Here is a 23,066-nt window from a genome sequence, read left to right as displayed (position 1 = left end):
TTCATCAATTCAATTGAATCCCTAAAATTTCTTAAAATTCCTCGATGTTTGTTTTCCTCAAAGTCCATTGAACAAATCCAAATCCACGGGTTCGCTGACAGCAGCGAACGTGCTTACGGTGCCTGTTTGTACTTCAGAACCACTTATTCCGATGATACCGTCACATCTCTCTTAGTCACTTCCAAATCCAGAGTAGCACCGCTGAAAACTGTTTCAATTCCTCGTCTGGAATTGTGTGCGATGGTATTGCTCACCAAACTAGCAAAAAAGGTTATCCAAATCTTTGTCGAAAACTTAGTTTTCGAATCTGTAAATTTGTGGACTGATTCGCAGATAGCTCTGCACTGGATTCAGTCCCATCCATCCCGTTGGCACACCTTCGTGGCCAACCGAGTGTCCCAAATTCAAACTTCCCTGCCACAAGCTCAATGGAGACACGTTCGTTCTTCTAAAAATCCCGCTGACTTACTTTCTAGGGGAGTATTAGCTCTTGATCTCCTGAATTCAGAATTGTGGTGGCACGGTCCTGATTTCCTCTCCGAAATAAATTTGGAATTGTCTAAATTTATTTTGAAACCCCCTACAAGTGCTATACCTGAGCAGAAGACAAACAAGCTGCAAGTGCTAGTGACAAGCACTCAAGTTAAAGACGAATTTTGGAATGAAATATTCCAGAGATTCTCTTCCTTTAACAAATTACTACACTCAGTAGCATATGTTTCACGTTTTTTATCCAATTCTAAAAATAAGGAGACCAAGTTGTCCGGTCCTTTATCCATATTTGAGATAAATTCTGCCTTAGTGCTGGTCCTTCGCAATTTACAGTCCCAATATTTTTCTAAAGAAATTTCAGCGTTAAAATCCTCGAAATCAATTTCTGACAAAAGTATATTAGCTCTCAATCCCTTCCTGAATGAGCAAGGTCTCATTTGCGTCGGAGGGCGTTTGCGTCACGCAGACGTCCCTGAATCCCAAAAACACCCCATACTTCTCCCTGCAAAAAATTATGTAGTGTCCCTCCTACTCAAAAGGGAGCATATCCGGTTGGGTCACGCTGGTGCCCAAACTGTCCTTGCTAATGTTCGTTTACAATATTGGCCTCTGAATGGAATCAGGGAAGTAAAAAGAGTAATTCATGAATGCATGAATTGTTTCCGGTTCCGAGCCGTAGCGGCTCAACAGATTATGTCCGATTTACCTCCTGATCGTGTCACTCTTTCTAGACCTTTTGAGAAGGTAGGAGTAGACTACGGTGGTCCTTTCTTAATAAAGTCCTCGCGCCTCAGAAAGGCACCGACTATTAAATGTTACATGGCTGTCTTCGTGTGTATGGCTACCAAGGCTGTGCATTTGGAGTTAGTCTCCTCCTTGTCCAGTGAAGCGTTTCTCTTAACCCTAAAACGTTTCATATCCCGTAGAGGAATTCCTGCTGTAATCCACAGCGACAACGCTACAAACTACGTAGGTGCAAGAAATCACCTTCGAGAATTGCGCGAATTTTTCGCCAAGTCCCAACTGTCCGAATCCTTGAAGGTTTTCGCATCCGAAACTGGGTTTGAATGGAAATTCATACCGCCTCGCAGTCCTCATTGGGGAGGTCTGTGGGAAGCTGCAGTAAAAGGAGCCAAGCAGCACCTTTATCGCATTATTGGAAATTCTCAGTTCACCTTCGAAGAGTTCAGTACTGTGCTGGCACAAATTGAAGCCATCCTAAATTCTAGACCGTTATGTCCCATTTCGAGTGATCCGCGGGATCTAGGAGTCCTGACTCCTGGCCACTTTCTGATAGGTCGTAGCTTAACCTCTTATCCTGAATTAGATACTACCCACTTACCCCAAAATAGACTGACATTCTGGCAGAGGTGTTCCCAGATACAACAGTTTTTTTGGAAAAGATGGACTGTCGAATACCTCAACCGGTTGCAAAATCGGCCAAAATGGCTGTCTCCTTCCAAAAATTTAGAAATTAATGAGTTAGTTTTATTAAAGGAAGATAATGTCCCACCACTGAAGTGGCCATTGGCCCGAATTGTGGAAATCATTCCTGGCTCTGACCAGAGGGTCCGTGCCGTGAAACTTCGCTCCCAAGAAGGTGTCTTCGTCAGGCCTATCAGTAAGGTCTGCCCTTTGCCTAGTGCAACTCAGCCAGTGTAACGCGTTCTCTGCGTTAGTTACTTGGCGTCATTAGGTTCATTTTTTTTCGTTTGATTTCGCGGTTGTGTTTTAATGGCATTTCCTCACTTTGACTTGTTGAAATATCTGAGATTTCAACGGGGCGGGAATATGTTGGAAACACAGTTTCCAACAAGCTTCTTCTGATCCTTTATTAGTTATTCAGTTCCAACTTAAATTGTGCTTAATCCATCCCTGAACGCGCTCTGTCAATTCATTTATTGCTTTCCAACTCCTACATCTGTAAACCTTCCTTCAACGAATTCCCAGAATTCCAGAAACATCGCCCCTTTCCCTTATCGGTCGACATGTGGCGATTAAAAATTCCCAAAAAGAACCGAGAGAGGTACAACGCATTCCGAGATTGTCCTCCGAGGTAGTGAAACCTAACTGACTTTTCTTTCTCCTACTGAGATTTAGTCTCTTCATTTTTCAATTTATCCACGACGCTCGAATAATTTCGGCGTTTGTATTTTTTCCAAGTTAATAAGTAAAGGAAGGTGAATTTGCATATATTAGTGGTACATTGTGCATAGTGTGTCTTGAAGAAGGAAACGTTTTGTAAGTAATTTAAACACAGACTATCTTATGAGAAGCATTTTGCCAACGCCCAATGTTACTTGTATGTCCTACGATTTTGTGAGATGGTAGCTGCTAAGGATTGTAAATATATTTAGTTAACGAACTGATTCAGCGTCGATTTATTCAAAACCAGCAACCTACAAGGAATCCAGTCCACTAATATCGAAGTTGATTATAACTCCCCCGTGTTCGAGAAAGGGCAATTAAACCCATCCCGATCAGTATGTTAGAAGTTCAGATTTCCAGTATCAGAAATAAGCCAGACGATTATGAATACCTCGATTAATACAAGCAATTGGTTTTTTAATTTGCATTTTTATTGTTTGTATATTATTGGCATTTCACCTATGTTGTTTAACCTATTTATCAGTTTTTTCATTTGATTTTCATTTTTTCAATAAATCACCTGAATATTTCAGTCATGGTATAGTTATTGATTTCAATATTATTAATATTTCATTCTTTTTCTTCTCAAATATTTCGTATCTGTTAACATTATTTTAAACAATAGAACTCCGAACCTCTAACATTAACATAAAAAATATTGTCAAACGTTAAATTCAAGTTTGTCTTATTGTTATACGGTTATGCCTTTTCACTAGGGTAAAGATAAATACAGACCAAAGAGGATTCATTCCAAAAATATAAATATACTTTTTTACTCCATATACAGCCAAGAGTAATGAGATTAATAAAGTCTGTCATGCAAATATATCTGTGCCTCTGAATATAGGATACGCAATAGAACATTGAGGAACTCGAGTAGTAAACATCGTGTTAGTACAGTAAGTGGAAGAATTATTTTGTGTGGTGAACTGTGACTTGTTTATTGTTTCTGAAAATAAGAATATTGACAATTATAAAGAATGGCTGTCGAAACAGTTGATTCCTGAGTTGCCGTTAAGAAGCGTTTTGGTGATTGATACTGCACTATATCATAATAAACAAATCAAAAAATGCCAACTGAATCGACCAAAAGAGCCGAAATGCAATCATGCTTATCAGAGAGGAATAGTCCATTCGAAAAAAACATGTTGAAGTCTCAGTTATATGGCTTCATAGACAACTATATGGCCTCATATACAACTTATAGTTGCTAGAAAGACCCGATATAGATCGGGATCACAACTTCGTACAATTGCCGCCACATCTCCCGGATTTGAATCCAACTGAGTTTAGGCTGGACTGAAATGCAATGGAAATCTCATTGTGAACGAGCAAAGAAATTTAAGGACAATTGTATGTCAAATGAACCCACGAAAGACATCATCGTGGATGATCTGATTATTGATTTCTATGATGGGGATAGCGACACCGCATCGGAACAGGAATGTGGGGATGACGTTTAAAGGGATGAAAATGGTAATCTATCCAGAATCGAAACACTTCCTGATGAAAACCATGTATCGAGAGTAGGCGAAAAATCATATTTTGATCTCTTGGCAACAAATCTATGAAAATATTATATGAATTGTATATATGTAAATCATCCAGAATATCTGGATGATTTACGAGAGAGGATAGAAAATGAATATCGACAATTAAATCCAGCCGTATTAAGCAATGTCAGAGAGGCATTTCAAAATAGATTATACCATTGTATGGAAGTGAATGGTACTCATTTTGAACACTTATTGTAACTTCATAATAAATAGCACAGTTAAAAAGATTAAAGAGTTTGAACTGTTGTACAACCCATTTTAGTACAGGCAAATAAGGTGAAAGTAAAAAATAAGTAAAATGTGTGCTATTAAAAGAAAAATTGTTTATCTCATAAACTAACCACTTTAACCTACAAGTATTATATATTTTTGAAATCAGCTCAAAGAGGAGTATCCAAATTTTACATAAAAAATATGAGAAGTAATTTAAAAAAAAAGGGATGATGCTAGGGGTGAGGGGGTGGCTTTTCCAGTAAGTTTAAATAAGCCATAATGCTTGCCCCTTCCAACATAAATTGACGTGTTTTTGGATTTTTCCTAAATACCAGTATTACAAAAGTTATTAAAGGTGGATACTTTTATCTGAAAAGCACTGTATAGTGGTATGTGATTATCAATATTGCAAGCGATGTTTTGTAGATTATCTACCTACTATACGTTTCATAATCCTGTCTAGTAACTATGCATCCAATTACCTATCAATAATCGGTTGCTAGTTCTTCCATTTTCTCTTAATTCATTTATTTCTAATGAGAATGTACGTATCTATCACTTGAAATTATATATCACTCATTATCTTTAAATTATTTTCCACCTGCACAAAAGAAAGAATTGGTGGTCCCGTTCCGTAGTGGTATATGTGTAATGTGTAGTTGTCAACAATTGCTGAATTTATTCAAGAAAAAAATCTTTGTCCGACTGTACTTCCCTGATAGAAGTCGGTAATATGCGGAGAATCAGCTTTCCTATTGGTTGTAGTATGTTAAAATCATTAGTACTTAAAGACAAATATTATATAAACTTCATAAAATACAAATAGCTCGATTGAAACATTTGGATTTCAAAATTAATAATAAGCTGAAGTAATTTATCGTTTTTCTAGACAACAAATATCAACATACCTATAACCGCAAATGTTCGTAGATTTGGCGTAGATAGGTTAAAAGTAGTTTACAGTGAAAATTCAATGAACTCGTGACTTATCCGATCTACGAGGATATCAGAAAGGATCAGATAAAATGTCCAAAAAATGACTTGTATGTTATACTAAATCATACCTGTATTCAAAAAACACTTCTTTGTGATATTTTCACTATAAAGTTTATAAAACCGTTACACGTGTTTCGCGTGTCTATATAATAGTACAGATACGCCTGAAGAAGCTATTGTATAGCTAAACACGTGTTGCGATTTTGTAAATTGTGTAGTGAAAATCTCACAATGAAGTGTTCCTTGGATACGTTATGGATTTTCATCGAGTATCGGCTGATTCCATAACATACATCATTATTGGGTTTTTATTGCTCAGTTACCAACTACATAATTGTGTACTACTTATGTATGCTCGATTGAGAAAAAATGAAGTGTTAATTTATTGATAACTCAACGAAATTAGATTATCTACTTAACACAATATATCGAATTCACATTAAACTGGCAATTCTGGAAAAATCCGGTTGAATGTGTCATTGGCTGTTTGCTATTCAAGTATCTGTAAGATAATGCTTGATCCAGCAGTATTGTCTGTCAGATACGAATATTTAAACTATAGAAAATCAATGCATCCGTTTTGAAATATGACCAGAAAGTTTAGGAACCTTCACATTGAACATTGGTACATACGTGTGAGACAATAAAGAATCGAACCCATTTTTTAAATTTACACTGTTTTCTATTTATTCTTCTAACAGCTTCCAGCATGGCGCATAGACCCAGCTTTACCAGAAGACTTTGTTGTTGACACTGTTCGATGCAGACGGTGAGCTGTATACTCTTGGTCAACTATGTTAAACTTTCATTTTTATCGGTTTTTGTCTTTGGTACGTTTACCAAAAAAACTGATTTTCACTTTCTAAATTGATAACTGGCATATTAAGTTTTTGTTGATTTCCACAAAATACATGAAATATTAATTCAAGTAACATTTTATTATGAGATTTTCACTGGGCGGTTAACAAAATTGCAACATGTGTTTCCCTATACAATAGTTGGACAAATGTAGAATCATTCATCCATTCCTTTTACCATCTGTTTGATGTTGAAAAAAGTATCAGCGCTTAGTCGAACCTGCAACCAGGAACATAATTATATTTTCACCATCACGTTTTTTCTTCAATCACTGGACCTTATGAAACATCACTAGATAATTGTAACTTTCCTATTTCCAGATATCGAGGAATTGGGTCTACCAACGGATTTCACTTCAAATTCTGCTAACCTCAGTAAACAAAAAATCGCTATGAAGCTATTTTCTCAACACATTTATACTTATACTAGCTTATAAAAATATCCACACCTATCATTTTCACTTCCTAATAAGACCAACGACATCAATAACCGATCAATAAACTTACATATAACCATGTAGGGACATTGTAAAAGATCGCACTCAGTGTGACACATACCTGCCGACATTGACAGCGTACTCGGGAGACACCCTGAAGTAATTAGGAATCGTGAACACTGACCGTATCACCAAATGAGAGAAAACTAGTACGAGTTTTTTTTACCGTCGGAACTTGTTTTCGAGAAAAATCATCGCAATATCCGTCTGCGTTTGCAGAAAAACGAATGGTTACGCACGCCAAAATACTCGAACAAAACGCAAGAAAAGACTGCGGTATAAATAATGAAAAGCATGCCGCGAAGCTCAACAAACGCGATAGAAACGTGGGTGAAGACAGGACCGGACTTTGAATATTTTGAAAACAGAATTTTCTCAGTTAATCAGGTGTTGTCTCCATACGAATAACAACCCTGAAGCGTCAAAACTTGTGCAAGGCTACGTATTAACGAACCTAACCTATAAATGTTCTATTCTCAGTAAAAATCAGATGATATTCACTGATCAGGAGAAACCATTAACGACAACCAATCGACTACTATCTGACTGGAAGTTTGAATGATAATTGTCACCCATGACTCTCCCTTAATTATCATAAACTTCCGAAGAACATTTCAGGAGGAATATATTGCTTATTGCAAGAATGTCCCGATACACAGCCCTGAGGAATGAGAGGGTCTGAATTCACGTATCATACGAAGTACAATTAACGAGGAAAAATTAAAATAATTCACTTGGTATTCTTTCAATGTAAATATCTATCTAATTGAAACTAATTTGACAATCCTTATTGAAAGAATAAGAAGTTAATATTGAACAGTCTCTTGATTTATTTTCACAATATATTCAAAGGATATATTTTTAATACTGATCTAGGTACTAGGGTATATCGATCGACATGTTCATTTTAAAAATGGCATTTGAAATTACTGTTTCACTCACGAGAAAATGAAATGATATCTTCAATTTGGCGATATCGAGAAGATTTATCTGTGAATAATAGATAAATAAGTTATCTGAGACTTTGCCGAGAATGTGATTCAGGAAAAATTTCAAAAATCATATGCAATCAATTTTCTTTCTTTGGGAAATGTTAAAATCATAATATTACAAACAAATTGGAGTGAAAAGGGATTTGTGTCATTATTTCATATCAAATAGCAATTATTAACGCAGGCCATTGTTATGTTCCCATTTACTTTCGTACGAGTATATATTATGGTTACAAGAAGGTGCAGAATTACTTGATTTATGATAATTCTCCTAAGGTTGCAATTTTAGATGTCACACTTATTTAGATTTTTTGCCAGATTACTAAGAAATTATAGGAAAAAAGATACAGTTTGGTTAGATTTCAATTCATACTAAGTTAATACTCTCTAATTTCATCATACTGAAAATTCTGCGAATTGAACAATATTAAAATGCATAAAAGGTAATTGATTATCACAAGTTATCTGTCAAATATACTGTGGAGCAAAATACTTCATTTTATAGTCATGATGTTATAGTTGAAAGCACAGGCTGTCAAAGAAGAATAATGCATCCAAATCTATCCTTAATAATAATTATACAATATTCAACAAAATACGAATCACTTTGAAAACTGTAATTGTTTCCATTATATTACTTCATTTTTTTCGAGAGAGAAGAAACATATACGTATGTGTATTTCGAGCTTAGAATAATATGACACAACCGTTTCCGAAAAATTACAGCTCACCGTTCCATTACATATATTTAAAGCAAATAGACATCTATTCATTATTGCGTTCGCTCATACGAACACATGAACAGTTACCAAAAAGTAATTCATTATTAAAATCCCAAATCAGCTTTCCAGTCAGTTAAACACTGTAACAATTTGTGAAGCCGGTCCTGTAAGTTATCTCCGGTTTGGCGAGGCAATGACTGAGCAGCGTCATCGAATTTCTCATAAAGCACCAACCAGACAAACCCTAGTCACCGTCAACACAAGGCTGAATACAAAACAGTTTAAGAAACAACTAGATAATAAATAATTTTGTATTTCCCTTATTCATCATAAATCGTAGATTGGACCAACTGTGAGGTCAGACATTGAAATACGACTATAAATGTAACTGTAACATATTTTCAATGTTGAAAAATGAGAAATTAAAATTTCTGTTTTTTTACCGCTTCTATTTGTAACTGAAGTTACTGCAGTTTCGTCCTATAAGGAGTCTTGGCTCCTACTGAGCAACGTCTTAATTGGTACCAAATTTCCAAAAACGACTCTCCTCGATAGGAAGACTTAACAGATTGTCTCTGGTTTGGATTACTACCATATTGCCTGGAAGGCAATGAGGTTGCTGACTCCCTTACAAAGGAGGGTGCTGCAAGCAGCTTCCACGGACCAGAACCTGTCGTTGGCATCGCTTTAGGCTTTGCCAAACAAATATTGAACACCTGGATGGCAAGAAGATTTATGGACTTCTGTCAAAATCTGCCAGTATTGGCTCACTGGGTTTATTTGGTCGAGTGTGAATAGGTGTGAGCCACAATAAACCTTTGCGGGTTGTGGTGGAGGGTCAAAAATACCCACTTACTATGGACCTAACCTAACCTAACCTATAAGGACATTTTCAAACTTTTACATTATAATAATAATAATTATAATAATTAATATAATAATAATAATAATTAACAACATCTCAGTCTACCGCAGTCGCGTGATTGGTATAGAGGTTCCTGACACAAGGTGCAGGGCCTGCCGCGAGGCGCCCGAGACCCTAATGCACTTGCTATCAGCATGTCCAGCATATGCGGTCTCGGCCTATATCCATCGACATAACGCGGCCCTAAGAGTGCTAAATTACCATCTACGGCACTCTTACGGTATTGACGAGACACCGGTGTTGCCCTACGCTCCGGGGGATATTGAATCCGTTGTGGGGAACGAGAAGTGCCGAATTTATTGGAACTATTCGTTCCCCACCCTCAGGCTCATACAAGCTAATTCTCAGATTGTGAAAGTATACAACCAAAAACAGTAAGAATATTTGCACTGCTTCTAGCTATTTGGATTCATCGATTCAAGCAGGCGTTAAATGAATACTTGCCATTTCCGCATTTACTTTCAATTCTACCTCTAATAACAGTTTTGTATATTTGTATATGTAAATTTTAATGGATCTACGAAAAGATGTCACCAACAAATGGTCACGCTAAAAAATATCGCGCACAATTGGGTGTCTATCAAAAGTTCGCCGGTGAAACAAGAATGCCGAAGAAATAAGGTCGCTTGCAATTTACTGGCGCATGAGAAAACGTCGCTTAAAATCAGTATTTTTCGACATATTTATTTATTATGTACAGTGTGACCTGCTTTTCATGATCTCACCACCATATCTTTCTTGTTTGAAATGCGATTATGGTATATGAGAAATTCCTCCAAATTGAACAAAGCAAAACTTATTAATTCTCGGAGGTGAATATGTCAATGATTCACGAAAAGTATATTAGTATTCGACATGAATGAAAATTGGATTCGGCATCCGCAAAAATTCTTAGGTTTGAAATAAAATAATTTTCAAAAGCTTGAAAACTCATGAAAAAAAGTTGATTGTCATGTTTTTCCATGAATAAAAGTAAATTTGAATCCACAAAACCGGCTATTTCACAATAAATCTCATACCACTATTTTTTCAAATCAGTACTCTTACCAATGGTATGAATAAACATCAAATCATCAAATCTAAAATTTTCATTTTTCAGTGGACTGCATAATATATTTTCCATTAATAACATGAAATAAGTTTTTATTAGAGTTTCATCTCTTAGATACATTTTTATAAAATCTAAAAACTGGTAACAACAAGTGTTTCTATCATGATCTAACCAACCTTATAAGTCCTACCATTTCCTAGATAGTGATAATAGAATTACCTAAAAATAAAAACCTTCAATATCTACAACACTAAGCATTCCTCTTGTAGATACAATAAGCCATAAATGCAATTTCTAACTGGAGACATTTCAACATCCTGAAAGTTATATTTCTCACTACATCATCTTTTATTTGCCGTTTGCTTGGAGGGGGTAAATGTATTGAGATTAAAACATCTTCAAGAAGATATCAGACCTTAGATAAGCTGTTTCAACTAATAGACTAAAAACTGAGAGGCCTCGGAAAATTTATCCAAAATTGATTTTGCATCACAGTTTGTCCTAAATGAGGTGACAAATTACGTCGATCTTAATATTAATTACACGCCAACCAGCAAATTTTACTTTGTTTATATCGAGTGAAAAACCCAAATAAGAAACACCGAAATCACGAATAATATTCGTTACTGTACATTTCGCAAACGCTCTGTTTACGTTAGTTTTGTCGACACTGTCGATTTCTACGAAACCATTTTCTTGCTTCAGTCAGACCACATAATCATTTTACACGACACTACGTTGACTTTAGCAATTAGTATCACACTGCCAAGATTACAAAAATATCTGAACGTGCTAAGTAATCGTATATTACGAAAATCAGTATTTACACCTTCAGCTCACCTTTCCTTTGAATCTTTTCTTGTAGTTTTTGTATTTCAATGTGATTGGTTGAATGAATCATATAGATAGAGAAGTAAAAGATAGAGTAAGGATTTTATAATGTCTGCTCAATTATACCTTGTTTTTTAAACAATTATAGTGCTCTAATAGAAATTAAGAACACTGAATTATTTATGTACTTACAAAGAAAAAGATGCATTCTTCCAGATTGATTCAAAGCATGAGTATAACACTAGATACAAAATTAACTTTGTTTGAAGGTGGTTGACAATGTTTCGTGGTGTATTTCATCAGTTCGGACTTCCATTGTCTAATATAATATAAATTGATTTGAAATCCCTAAAAAAAATTAAAAAGATTAACCGAAAATAACAATATTATTAAACAAAAAACTGAAATTATAAAGAAATAACATACAAGCAACAACAAAAAAAAAATTGAAATTTTAATAAAAGCTGAAAATTATAAAATTAAAAAATATTATTAACAAAAATTAAAAGATTCCAAAGCAAGTTACGTCATGAAGTTTCGATTGTTAGTATCCACAATCGTCTTCGGGTGATAACTGGACTTATTCCTCCGAGATCTGACTATTTATAGGTCATTCGAGTACTTTCACTTATCCCCTCTTCCCGCTCCCCGCTTTATTGGTTTTTAGCGGGAGATGACTATTTGGCGGGAGTTGGTCGTTTTTCGCTTGATTAAAGGTTTCCATATGTTACGTATCTCTACGCTAGCTTCACTAAATGCGTTGTTGGACAACATATACGCGGCTTCCTTGAATTTTCTCCTAAACCAGTCTTCCTCTTTGTGGATGATTTCAGCTTAAGCCCACTTGATGTTATGTTGATGTTGGCCTCTTAGTTTCACCGATGTATGATTCTACGCACTCGCAGGGTATCCGGTAAATGCAATTCTTGGAATCGCATTCCGCGTTTGGTGGCCTGGTTTTTGTGAGGCTTCTACAGATAGTGTTCCCAGATCTGAAGCAGGTCCTGATGTTATACTTAGACCCAATCCTTCTTATCCTTTTCGATGTAGGGAAGTACAAGCCTGTTCTACCATCACTCTGGAGTAACCATTCCGTTGGAGGTCATTCTCGAAAAGGAACTAGGCATCATCAAAAATTAATATATTATATTAGACAATGGAAGTCCGAACTGATTAAATACAAAATTAACTTTATGCACGGCCGGGCTAAAGTAGCACTATAGCGGCCTCAAACTACTTTATCGCTCGGCGGTCGATAAAATCGTTAAGCAGGCGCTCAAGTGAATTTCAATCTCATATTGATAGAAATCTATATTCCGCTGGCTTTAATGAATACAAAATTATTGAAACATATCTGAATTATACAAGGAGTGCAAATTACGAGTCGCGAATCCATCAACCACCATCATCATACTATCAATATATCTATTGTACCTACTTATAGATAACTCATAAAAAGCTATCAATCTTGCGTATCTACTGATATATCTATTATCATGTACATTTAAAGTAGCTTTCAGCATGGAATAATATGATCAAATGGAAGATGGCTTACGATATTTACATTTTTTCAGAAAATATGCGCGAAGTACACTCTCTGTGTAGTTCTTATTTTTTACATTTTTCCGTTGCACCACCTCACGAATGCTTCATACAAGTTGTCGTATATTTACTTGGATTTACTTGGCAATAAACTCAATTTCGCATCCTCAGCTACTTTACTTATCTGTGGTGGAATACAATTCGCACTTTCTTTGTCGCTTGAATCCATTTCAAAATCACTAATAAATTATCTGTGACCACAAAACTGACAGCAAATATGGCTACTAGCCATAATCTCATTTCGAAAAATTGACTGAGTTGCCATGGTAACATTCATTCCATAACTTCTTGATTTATTCTGATTTCGATATGATATGAATATACAGCCTCATGGCAGCCTTGATGTATTTCTATCGTGTTCCAGATATGAAGAGATATCTACATGACATCAAATATACCGGTCGTGCATATAATATTGTATATATTTCGGGTGTAATTTGCTTTTATGGACCTACGCACGCTGCTGTCCATAAAAGCCTATGTTACGCTCTTGATACATAAACAACTATTATTATATCTTTAACAAAACTCAGAATAACTCAAAATGCCCCAAACTTCAGGGCTCCAAAAATTTTCAATTCGATTCCAGAAAACATAAAAAATAGCAGTTCAATTTTCAGTTACAAACGAACAGTTTTTTGAACATCACTTCTGAGAGATTTCTTTTTCAGGCACTTATATGCTTTCAATTATCTGTTATTTATAACTGTTTTTATGTTTTTATGAGGTGTTTGTCATTCGTTTTTGATGGTAATGCATTTTGTATTGACCCTTTGTTCGACTTCTTCCATACAGCCTGTACTGTCTCCAGGAAATAATATCATATTCTATTCTATTCTGAAGACAATCCAAGTTACGAGTACGGTCAATGGATCTTTACAAACACTTGATCAATGTGTATATCCGAAATAAGAAGGCTAAGCCATGAAAAATGCTTCGAACAACCTAACCATTCAAAGAAGTATAGCTTTTATTTAAGAATTTTAGAAGAAAAGTGTTAAGAATTTGGGTTAATTTGAAATTAGTTGTGGAATCATATACAGGCTGATTCACGGTGGATGGCACATTAGACGTTTCTGGTGAACCAGACAACGGATCACTTTGAAAATTTAATGGAGGGCATATTCGGACATTCTCTAGCCAACTAAAATATTTTCGACAATGCGGTGTTGCCGTTTCTATTAGAAAGCAGTAGCAACTTTGATTTTTCAAATGGAACACTCTGTATATATTATTTTTGGAATCTCCAACAATTGCCCGACAACTTTTATTGATATTTCCCTATACCTATCTGTTACCGTTTTCGAAATAAAAATTAATTTCAATTTTTTTCTTCGAAAATCATGACTTCTAAAAATGCCGATATCTTTTAGTTAAGAAGTACTATGATATCGAAATTTGGTTTGGAGTTAGGTGATACTTGGACACTTCCCACACGTCAGCCTAATCTCCGTTACTTCAATACAGGGTGGTAAAAAAATACAGTTTTTTCGTTTGCTTGAAAAAGTTGCTGAAATTTGATTATTTTAAACTGAACACCCTGTATATTATTGAAAATTCGGAAAGCTGCTGAAATTTGCTTTCTTTCTATGTATATCATACCTATACCTAACTAGTCAAGTTTCGGACTTATGAACATTTATTTGTGAAAATGTCCATTCAGAATGGTATTTCCATTCGGTATTTGGTAAGCAGGCCAGGATTACTATTTGACAGTAGCGTTGTGTCATTCTCCTAATAATATCGACATTTTCGTCACTTCAAAAGTTGCAAATACCTTCAAAACGATGGAACAGAACTATTCAAACGAAGTTCTTATGAATTTGTTTATTATTTTTGGACATGTGACAAAATTATCAGCAGAACATGTAGAAAGTTCAATGAAATGTATCCGAATCTACCGCCAATGAACCTCAAGAAATTTATACGAATTCAGAACAATTTCAATATGTTTGGATAAACTTCAAAAAAGCACCAAGAAACTTGAAATTGGAAATATTGATATGAATAATTATAAAAAAGTAAAACAATCATGTGGAATATTTCAAAATATGTTCGAATCGCTGGCCGTTCACTTCCAAGCACTTTAAAATGCGGGTGTTGACTGCTTTCGTGGTGGCAGATCTGATTTCATTGGGATCCAAATCTTCAAATGTTTGGGCAATCCTTTCTAACAATTCATCTCTCGAACGCACGGGTATTTTGTGAACTTTTTCTTTAAACATTCCCCACAAATAAAAATCTAATGGAGATCGGGTGATCTCGCTGGCCAATTCCATGGTCCCAAGCGCCTCATCCACCGATCGTCAAATAGTCTATCCAGTTCTGCGCTCACTTCTCTTGTGCAATGTGCAGGAGTTCCGTCTAGTTGGTACCAACAGTTTCGATAATCTTCGAGTGGCAGATTATCCACGAAACTGTCTACAGTATTCTCCAAAATATTCAGGTAGCTTCTGGATGTTAATGACTCCTCGTATATCACGTACCTCAATTTGTTGTCCATCAACATGCAGAAGACATTAAAACTAAATTTTTCTTGAAATCCGGCTTCTTTTGTGACGTGAGGATTTTCACTGGACCAATAACGACGATTTTTTCTATTGAAAATCCCTTCTCTCGAAAATTTCGATTCATCAGTCCAAATAATTTTATTTAAAAAAAGTGGATCTTCTTGAATGCGTGTCAACAACATTTCACAAAATTCTACTCTCTGTTGAGGATCTTGAGGCTTCATTGCTTGAATTTTGGTGAATTTATAATCATGCATTTTATGTCTTCGCAAGAGTCCTTGAACCGATGAATATTTTATACCCAAATCTTCTTCAGCACTTCTTATCGAAGACTGGTTGTCTTCGAAAGTTACGGGTCGAGGCAAGTTTCTTGGTGCTTTTAAAGTTGATCCAAATGCATTGAAATTGTTCTGAATTCGTATAAATTTCTTGAGGTTCATTGGCGGTAGATTCGGATACATTTCATTGAACTTTCTACATGTTCTGCTGATAATTTTGTCACACTGTTCAAAAATAATAAACAATTTCATAAGAACTTCCTTTGAATAGTTTTGTTCCATCGTTTTGAAGGTATTTGCAACTTCTGAAGTGACGAAAATGTCGATATTATTAGGAGAATATCACAACGCTACTGTCAAATAGTAATCATGGCCTGCTTACCAAATACCGAATGGAAATACCATTCTGAAGGGACATTTTCACTAATAAATGTTCATAAGTCCGAAACTTGACTAGTTAGGTATAGGTATGATATACATAGAAAGAAAGCAAATTTCAGCAGCTTTCCGAATTTTCAATAATATACAGGGTGTTCCATTTGAAATAATCAAATTTCAGCAACTTTTTCAAGCAAACGAAAAAACTGTATTTTTTACCACCCTGTATTGAAGTAACGGAGATTAGGCTGACGTGTGGGAAGTGTCCAAGTATCACCTAACTCCAAACCAAATTTCGATATCATAGTACTTCTTAACTAAAAGATATCGGCATTTTTAGAAATCATGATTTTCGAAGAAAAAAATTGAAATTAATTTTTATTTCGAAAACGGTAACAGATAGGTATAGGGAAATATCAAGAAAAGTTGTCGGGCAATTGTTGGAGATTCCAAAAATAATATTATATACAGAGTGTTCCACTTGAAAAATCAGAGTTGCTACTGCTTTCTAATAGAAGCGGCAACACCGCATTGTCGAAAATATTTTAGTTGGCTAGAGAATGTCCGAATATGCCCTCCATTAAATTTTCAAAGTGATCCGTTGTCTGGTTCACCAGAAACGTCTAATGTGCCATCCACCGTGAATCAGCCTGTATATGTGTGTAAAATATTTTAAATAATAGAAACTTTACGGTAAACAACATTGAACTGCCAAGCCTTTCAAACGATAGCAATAAGAAATCAACTGCCGAACTTGTACTTCGAACCATGGTTGTAGGTATATACTCTCTTCAATGTACCACGTTTGATTTTCACTTGTAGAAAAAATGATGCTACATAAAAGTATATGTCTTTATCGTATTAGAAATTGATGACGCATGTGTATTGATTCGATTCCCCAAGTGTCTTGATCTTAGTGGAAAAGATATAAAGCTAAGTAAGTCTCGAACCATCCAGATTACGTTCTGGAATCTAGTTGATTTTGGTTTGTACTATTCGGATGGACTGAGTTAAATATTCATTCATTCGTTTTGTAAAATGGAAATTTTAGTTTCGAGACAAATCATCATATTTGTTCATAAATGAATGTCAATCTGTGGAATATTGTATAAGAGACATGCAATCTTTGTAAACGCTACCTTTGACTCTAGAACTACAATAAACCCACCAGGACTAGACCCTGCAACCTCGCGGATGCAGAGGAGGGTCTAATAGAGTCACTCACTTCAAACCTGACCTAACTTAACGCTTACGACTTTTTTTCACAGGAGGGAATTAACATGTTCCTAGTGGATTAACTAGGTTTAGGTTCCAAGTAAGAATACCGGTTCGACACTCTACTGTCATTCGCGAGAGTTTAATGTGGCTCACAGAAATTCCAACCCACCAAATAAGTCTGGCTTCTAAACAAAGCGGGTTAGTTTGTTTGGTAGACGATTTTTCAGGTCAGATGACAAGAGTGAAACGATGACAAACGTTAAGATCCTGATTCGGTTCGTGGCGAGGAAGTATGTCTCCGCTGATTCATCATCTTCCAAACCGAGGTGGCATACCAGATCTTCTGTTTAGTCACACTTTCTTCGTATGATAATTCAAGAGACTTTACGTATGGTATAAGTAGACAACAGGTTATCCCTGCTTTGATATGACTATTGTTTGGTGCTATTCTTCGCAGAATATACAACTGGCATGGAATGGTCCGATCTTGTTATATTTTGACAGAGGTCTGAAACTCTTCTTTCAGTCCAGGTATCCAGTGTTTCTAAAACAATGCGAATGACAAGTTTTGTTGCGTTGAAACCACTTGCAGAGCCCTCCCTTGCAAGACAGCCAGCAGCTTCATTACTTTCCTATCCAGTGTGGACAGGAATCCAGACCAGAGACAGAGTTCGGTATTGCTATTAAGGAAAGTTTTTTTGTCAGTTATATACCAACTTGAACGTTGCTTGGTGAGAGCCAAGTGTTTCCAAAGCCGCTTGGCTATCCGAGAATATTTTTATCGATTTATGTGTGAGTCTTTCTACTCATAAACCAATGACGCTAGAAATATGGTCACATTGCACCATAGGCAGGTTAATATCTCTGTTAACACCTACACTAGATCCTGAGGATATTTTTGGTCTATTAGTAAACCTGCATTCATGAATATACTATCAAATAAAAATGTATTATCATGTGTGGTCGTGGAAAATGATAACTCTTTGATCAATTTTTTCGGTGTCCGTTAATTTTAACCATCTACCAATGAATAATAAGGCCGGTATCGATGAGGTTACCAGTCAAAAAAATATGATACACATGCATTTCGCTGAGGTGTTAATGAAAAGAAATGCATCAGCGTTGTGTTGCATACCGCATTTACCTTTTTGTCGATAATGGTCGTTCACCTGCAAAAGTAACTGTTAATATTTATGCGTTTATTTTTTTACGAACGCTCCGACCGCGAATCTAGCTATTGAAAGTGGTGTGTGAACATCAGGCAACATTTCCATTTATGCGTCCGCTATTAGTTCGCTGTTAGTTTTTATCGCGTTCAGAAGTGACTTCCTCCATCATTAACTCTCTGCGCGAACATGCAAATGAAAGGTAGCCTGGTGGGTAGTTCGATGACTTAGGAAATGAGACCGTGTTCCTATATGCATTTATGGTGAGAGAATTACTTATACGGGGTGGTCGTCTATCGCAAAGTTTCCATTGAGTTTCAGGTACACTTTTTGTGAAAGTTTATCCAGATTACAAAAACACTTTCGTTTTACCAGAATATTTTCATAGCTGAGAGGTTATTAAAAAATGTTTTATATTTTTTATTATAATCCAAGATTCCAGGGTCGTCAGATCTACGTCACTTTAGCAAAGCTACGGCACATGTAGTTAGTAATGTATGTGTACGTGTAAACTTGAAAGGAGGGCCTTTCTACACATATCACAAAGTCTATTTTCAATCTATCGCCATGATCATATGCTCACGAATTTCATCATTTTAATATTAGGTCATCCTTATTAATGAACGATATCATGATACGAATGATCGACATACAAACACGTCATTAGTGTCACATTCTAAGTACGAAAGTACGACAGCGATCATAATTTTTACTGAAATATTACTTAATTTTGCTAAAATTATGTATTGTAGTCATATCCTGGACTATTAATTGAATGATTTGCTAAAAGAAACAATTTTGGATATTTGATCAAAATTTTGCTGAAACAGTGAACCAGTAAACCTCCACAAATACAGTTGGGGTGATTATAGAATGCACATTCATCATCAACAAAATTACATATTTTTTAGAACAGTCTGGAGCATTCGAAAGTATTCGGGAATATTCTATTCTAAAATATTGAGGAGGTCGGAAACATTGCGTCGTCCTCTCATCGTTAAAGTCTTCATCAGGCAATAAAAAGTAAAATAGAATAAAGAATATAACTTTTGTCTATGTCTACTGAATTTATTATTTGTTACGACCGGTATCGGTTTAGACCATTTTCAAGTATCTGTTTGTGGAAACCGTATGAAAATGTGTTTAGTAGTTTTTGAGTTTATTACGTTCAGAGAGACACAGGCAGAGACAGATACGGCGAGTGTTTCAATTTATAATATGTAGTGATGTTGAATTTCATTAGTTCGGACTTTCATTGTCTAATAGGATATAAAATGATTTGAAATCCCTGAAAGAATCAATGAAATTGAAAAGAATAGCTGAAAATAACACTTATATTAATCAAAAAAAACTTCGAAATGAAATTACAATAAAATAAAATACAAACAACAATTGAAAATTGAACAATACAAAAATAAATAAAAATTAAAAGAGTTCAAGCCAAGTTACTTACTTCCCGACATTTCGATTATTCGTCTTCACCTGATATATATATATATATATATATATATATATATATATATATATATATATATATAATATAATATAATATAATATAATATAATATAATATAATATAATATAATATAATATAATATAATACTAACAATCGAAACATCATGAAGTAACTTGGCTTGAAATCTTTCAATTTTTATTTCTTTTTGAATTGTTCAATTTTCAATTGCGTAATATAATTGTTGTTTTCAGCTATTCATTTCAATTTTATTGATTCTTTCAGGGATTTCAAATAATTTTATATCAATTAAGACAATGAAAGTCGCAACAAATGAAATTCACCATGAAACATTGTCAATCACTTTCAAACAAATGTAGTGATGTTGATCACTTTGCCACTGGATATGAAAACAAAAGAGTTGTTAAATGAAAAATAAATGGAGATAGAAAGAAATAGTAACTCCTAGTAGGAGGAAAATATAACATCCACCACGTCGATTTCGGAACAAATCTGATAAGATTATATAGAGATCATCTTACTTCATTATTACAAATTCCTGGTTGAATCAACAATACAAAATAATACATTACATAGTCATTGTTATAAGAAAGCTTACAGAATAAATCATCAGTTCAGAGAGAAGAAACTATATAATTAACTATAGATTTAATATCAGTGCTACCAAGATCGTCACAAAATAATTTCTTATCAAGATAATAAAATGAAGAGGGCATTCAATGAGACGATGAAAATAATAAAATTTTCATTGCTGATAGCTGGGGTAGCTTACTTATCTATCATTTTGATAATTGTCATATGAATAAAGCTCGAATTGTCAGATGTCATAGTGTTCAGAATAATTTGAATCACCTGTTTTTCTATTCGTTAGCTTATTTCATGGGTACCTGTCCAGGAGCCTTTCATCAGAAACGTTTGTTTTTATTATCACATCATAATCGATAATATAGTTTATTAATGGCAGTAAACTAATATTAGAATATTAGATTGAGTCCCGCCTGTGAAATTGCGTACGCTGAGCGTAAAATAGTTTCTTTCGAAATATCTTAGTAGATATTTCGAAATTAATTTATAGATAATCATTACCTATCACAATCTCCAACAAAAAATGAAACGAAACGATATTATGCAACTTTTCATCGTTGAAATTCGTTTGATCATTGCGATATGTTCCGTTTGGCCGAAGAAAAAATTACGATCAAAATGAAAGTGCGCGTTAGATCCTAATGAAGAATCAATTACCCCCTTTAAGGACTCGTCCGTTTTATTTCTATGCTGCACGTATGACTCATCCCAGCGTAGATTTCTCATCTCGATTTTACACTTTGCCCCGGAGAGAAGTGGCACGCCATAAAAAAACGAAATCCGGTTTCGAAGGACTTCAAATCGACCCGGATTCAATAGTTGTTCTCGATACCGCCACAAATATTTGAATACGAAAATTGGAGGGATGTTTTGTACGAGCACATCGAGAAAGGGAACAAAACAAAAAAAATATCAGTCTTTCAAGTAAATAATATTTTATAAAGAATCGAACATGTTCTAACAGATGAATACATGGAATAATGGTAATAATAAATCAGTTCCTTTTTTTTCAAAGTACAAAACAGCTGTTAAACCTAAGGCTCTGAGTGAAAGGCACAAAGTATTCGAAAAAAATGAAAATGATTACTTTGAACACAATATAAAAGTATAAGCAAAATAATTTACTATAAAAATAGCATTCTTGTTACATAGGTACATCTTGCAACAAGCTCTCATATCATATACATTTTGTAATAAATGGGTTAAATTCAATGTAAATTCTATTTTCTTCTTCGAAACAGCTGCTTTCATATGAACATTGAATTACCCTTTTTTATGTATAATGGTGTAGAAATAGAAAGCCAAAACCTTTCTTTTTCGAAAATTAATCTCTCCTAAAAATATACCCCTTTTATATGAGATATGTGAACAAATGACTTCATTCAATACGTCATTGTTGTATGACTAAACTATCCTCAACCTTTGCCTATGCATTATTCTTGAGAATTCATATTGCTTCCATCTTGTTTCCAGCTATTCTGAATTTTCCTTAAAACCCATTCATTCGATATCCATATTATAGGGGTGCATGAAAAACTAATAGTCCACCATCTTCGGTAGTTCACCATATAGCATTTTATTTTTCATATTTTGTTAAGCGAAATCATTGTCTTGATAAGCATATCTGTTTAAAAAAATCTGTTTGAAATCTGTTTTTCCGTTAACCAGCTGTCGCACCCCTCAGAAGTAGAAACTATTGCGAGCTGAGGATTAACCAGGTCTTACCTTTTAACGTGTGATTTCTTACACGGGTTGGACGATAGCAAGTGAAAATCGATCGTTCAGACTGGGGCTTGAACCACCGAGTGAACCACCGAGACAATTCGAGTGAGTGAACAAAGCACCCACGTCGAACCGCCTGGCTTCGACCGACCAATATCATGGGAGTGAATACAAAATTTGTTAGTCCATCATCTTGGGAGATCTGCCGTATCAGATTTAGAACGATGTCAATTTACTCATTATGTTTCACTCGCTCATGAAGTCTTTTCAATTGATATCAATGTCACAGGGCCATATCATAGGGCGTCAGCGTCAGCCATGTTGGATTCATAATGACCTCTCTTTCCTTACTGTGTTTCGCTCATCAAGTTGTTTCATTTAATACTCATATCAAAGGGATTACTGTGAAAATTATAAAAGGCAATTTTGTTAACGTCCTTCAAATTGGAGTGAAAATGATGGAATTTAGGTAATCGTACTTTGTCTCGATAATCAACCGTCCATGCCAGATTCAAACTCAATCGGATACTGAGTAGTGGGTCAAATTTTACTTGCAAGATTTGATTACAGTATGCATAAAAAATGCCAATTTTCAAAAAATTTCTCCTTCATTTCCTATTCGGTTAAATGTTCATAAAGTTCATGTGTCATTTCATAAGAATAGTGTTGTTGTTATTGTCTAACATCCCAGTGAAATGAGGAGTTGTATGCAAAACATCGTTACTACTTTGACAAAAGAAATACTGTGTCAAATCTATTTTCCGGATTTGTTGTTCGTAGTCTGCAGGTTTTTATGTATAACGCTTCATTCACAACTGCGGTACACATTATCACAGACACAAAGGAGTAAGGAC

General features: G+C 35.0%; 1 protein-coding gene across 8 annotated transcripts in view; it reads right to left on the bottom strand.

Annotated features, from left to right (window-relative positions):
* The window catches only part of LOC111512666 (Protein phosphatase Slingshot), a 389,035-nt gene that overhangs the window by 98,183 nt on the left and 267,786 nt on the right, over nucleotides 1-23,066 (bottom strand). The window contains exon 1 of one of the 8 annotated variants that reach the window (XM_074175282.1): nucleotides 6,821-6,992. The exons of the other annotated variants lie outside the window; for them this stretch is intronic. The gene's annotated coding sequence lies outside the window, so the exon portion shown is untranslated. Of the gene's footprint in view, nucleotides 1-6,820; nucleotides 6,993-23,066 lie in introns of those variants that run through there. 8 annotated transcript variants of the gene reach the window in all.

This window comes from Leptinotarsa decemlineata, unplaced genomic scaffold (genome assembly GCF_025532065.1).
Source record: "Leptinotarsa decemlineata unplaced genomic scaffold, Ldec_3_MD MMD2_tig00001019_RagTag_RagTag, whole genome shotgun sequence".
NCBI classification, from domain to species: Eukaryota; Metazoa; Arthropoda; class Insecta; order Coleoptera; family Chrysomelidae; genus Leptinotarsa; species Leptinotarsa decemlineata.
Note: the sequence above shows the minus strand (reverse complement) of the source record. Positions and strands in the feature narration are given on the sequence as shown.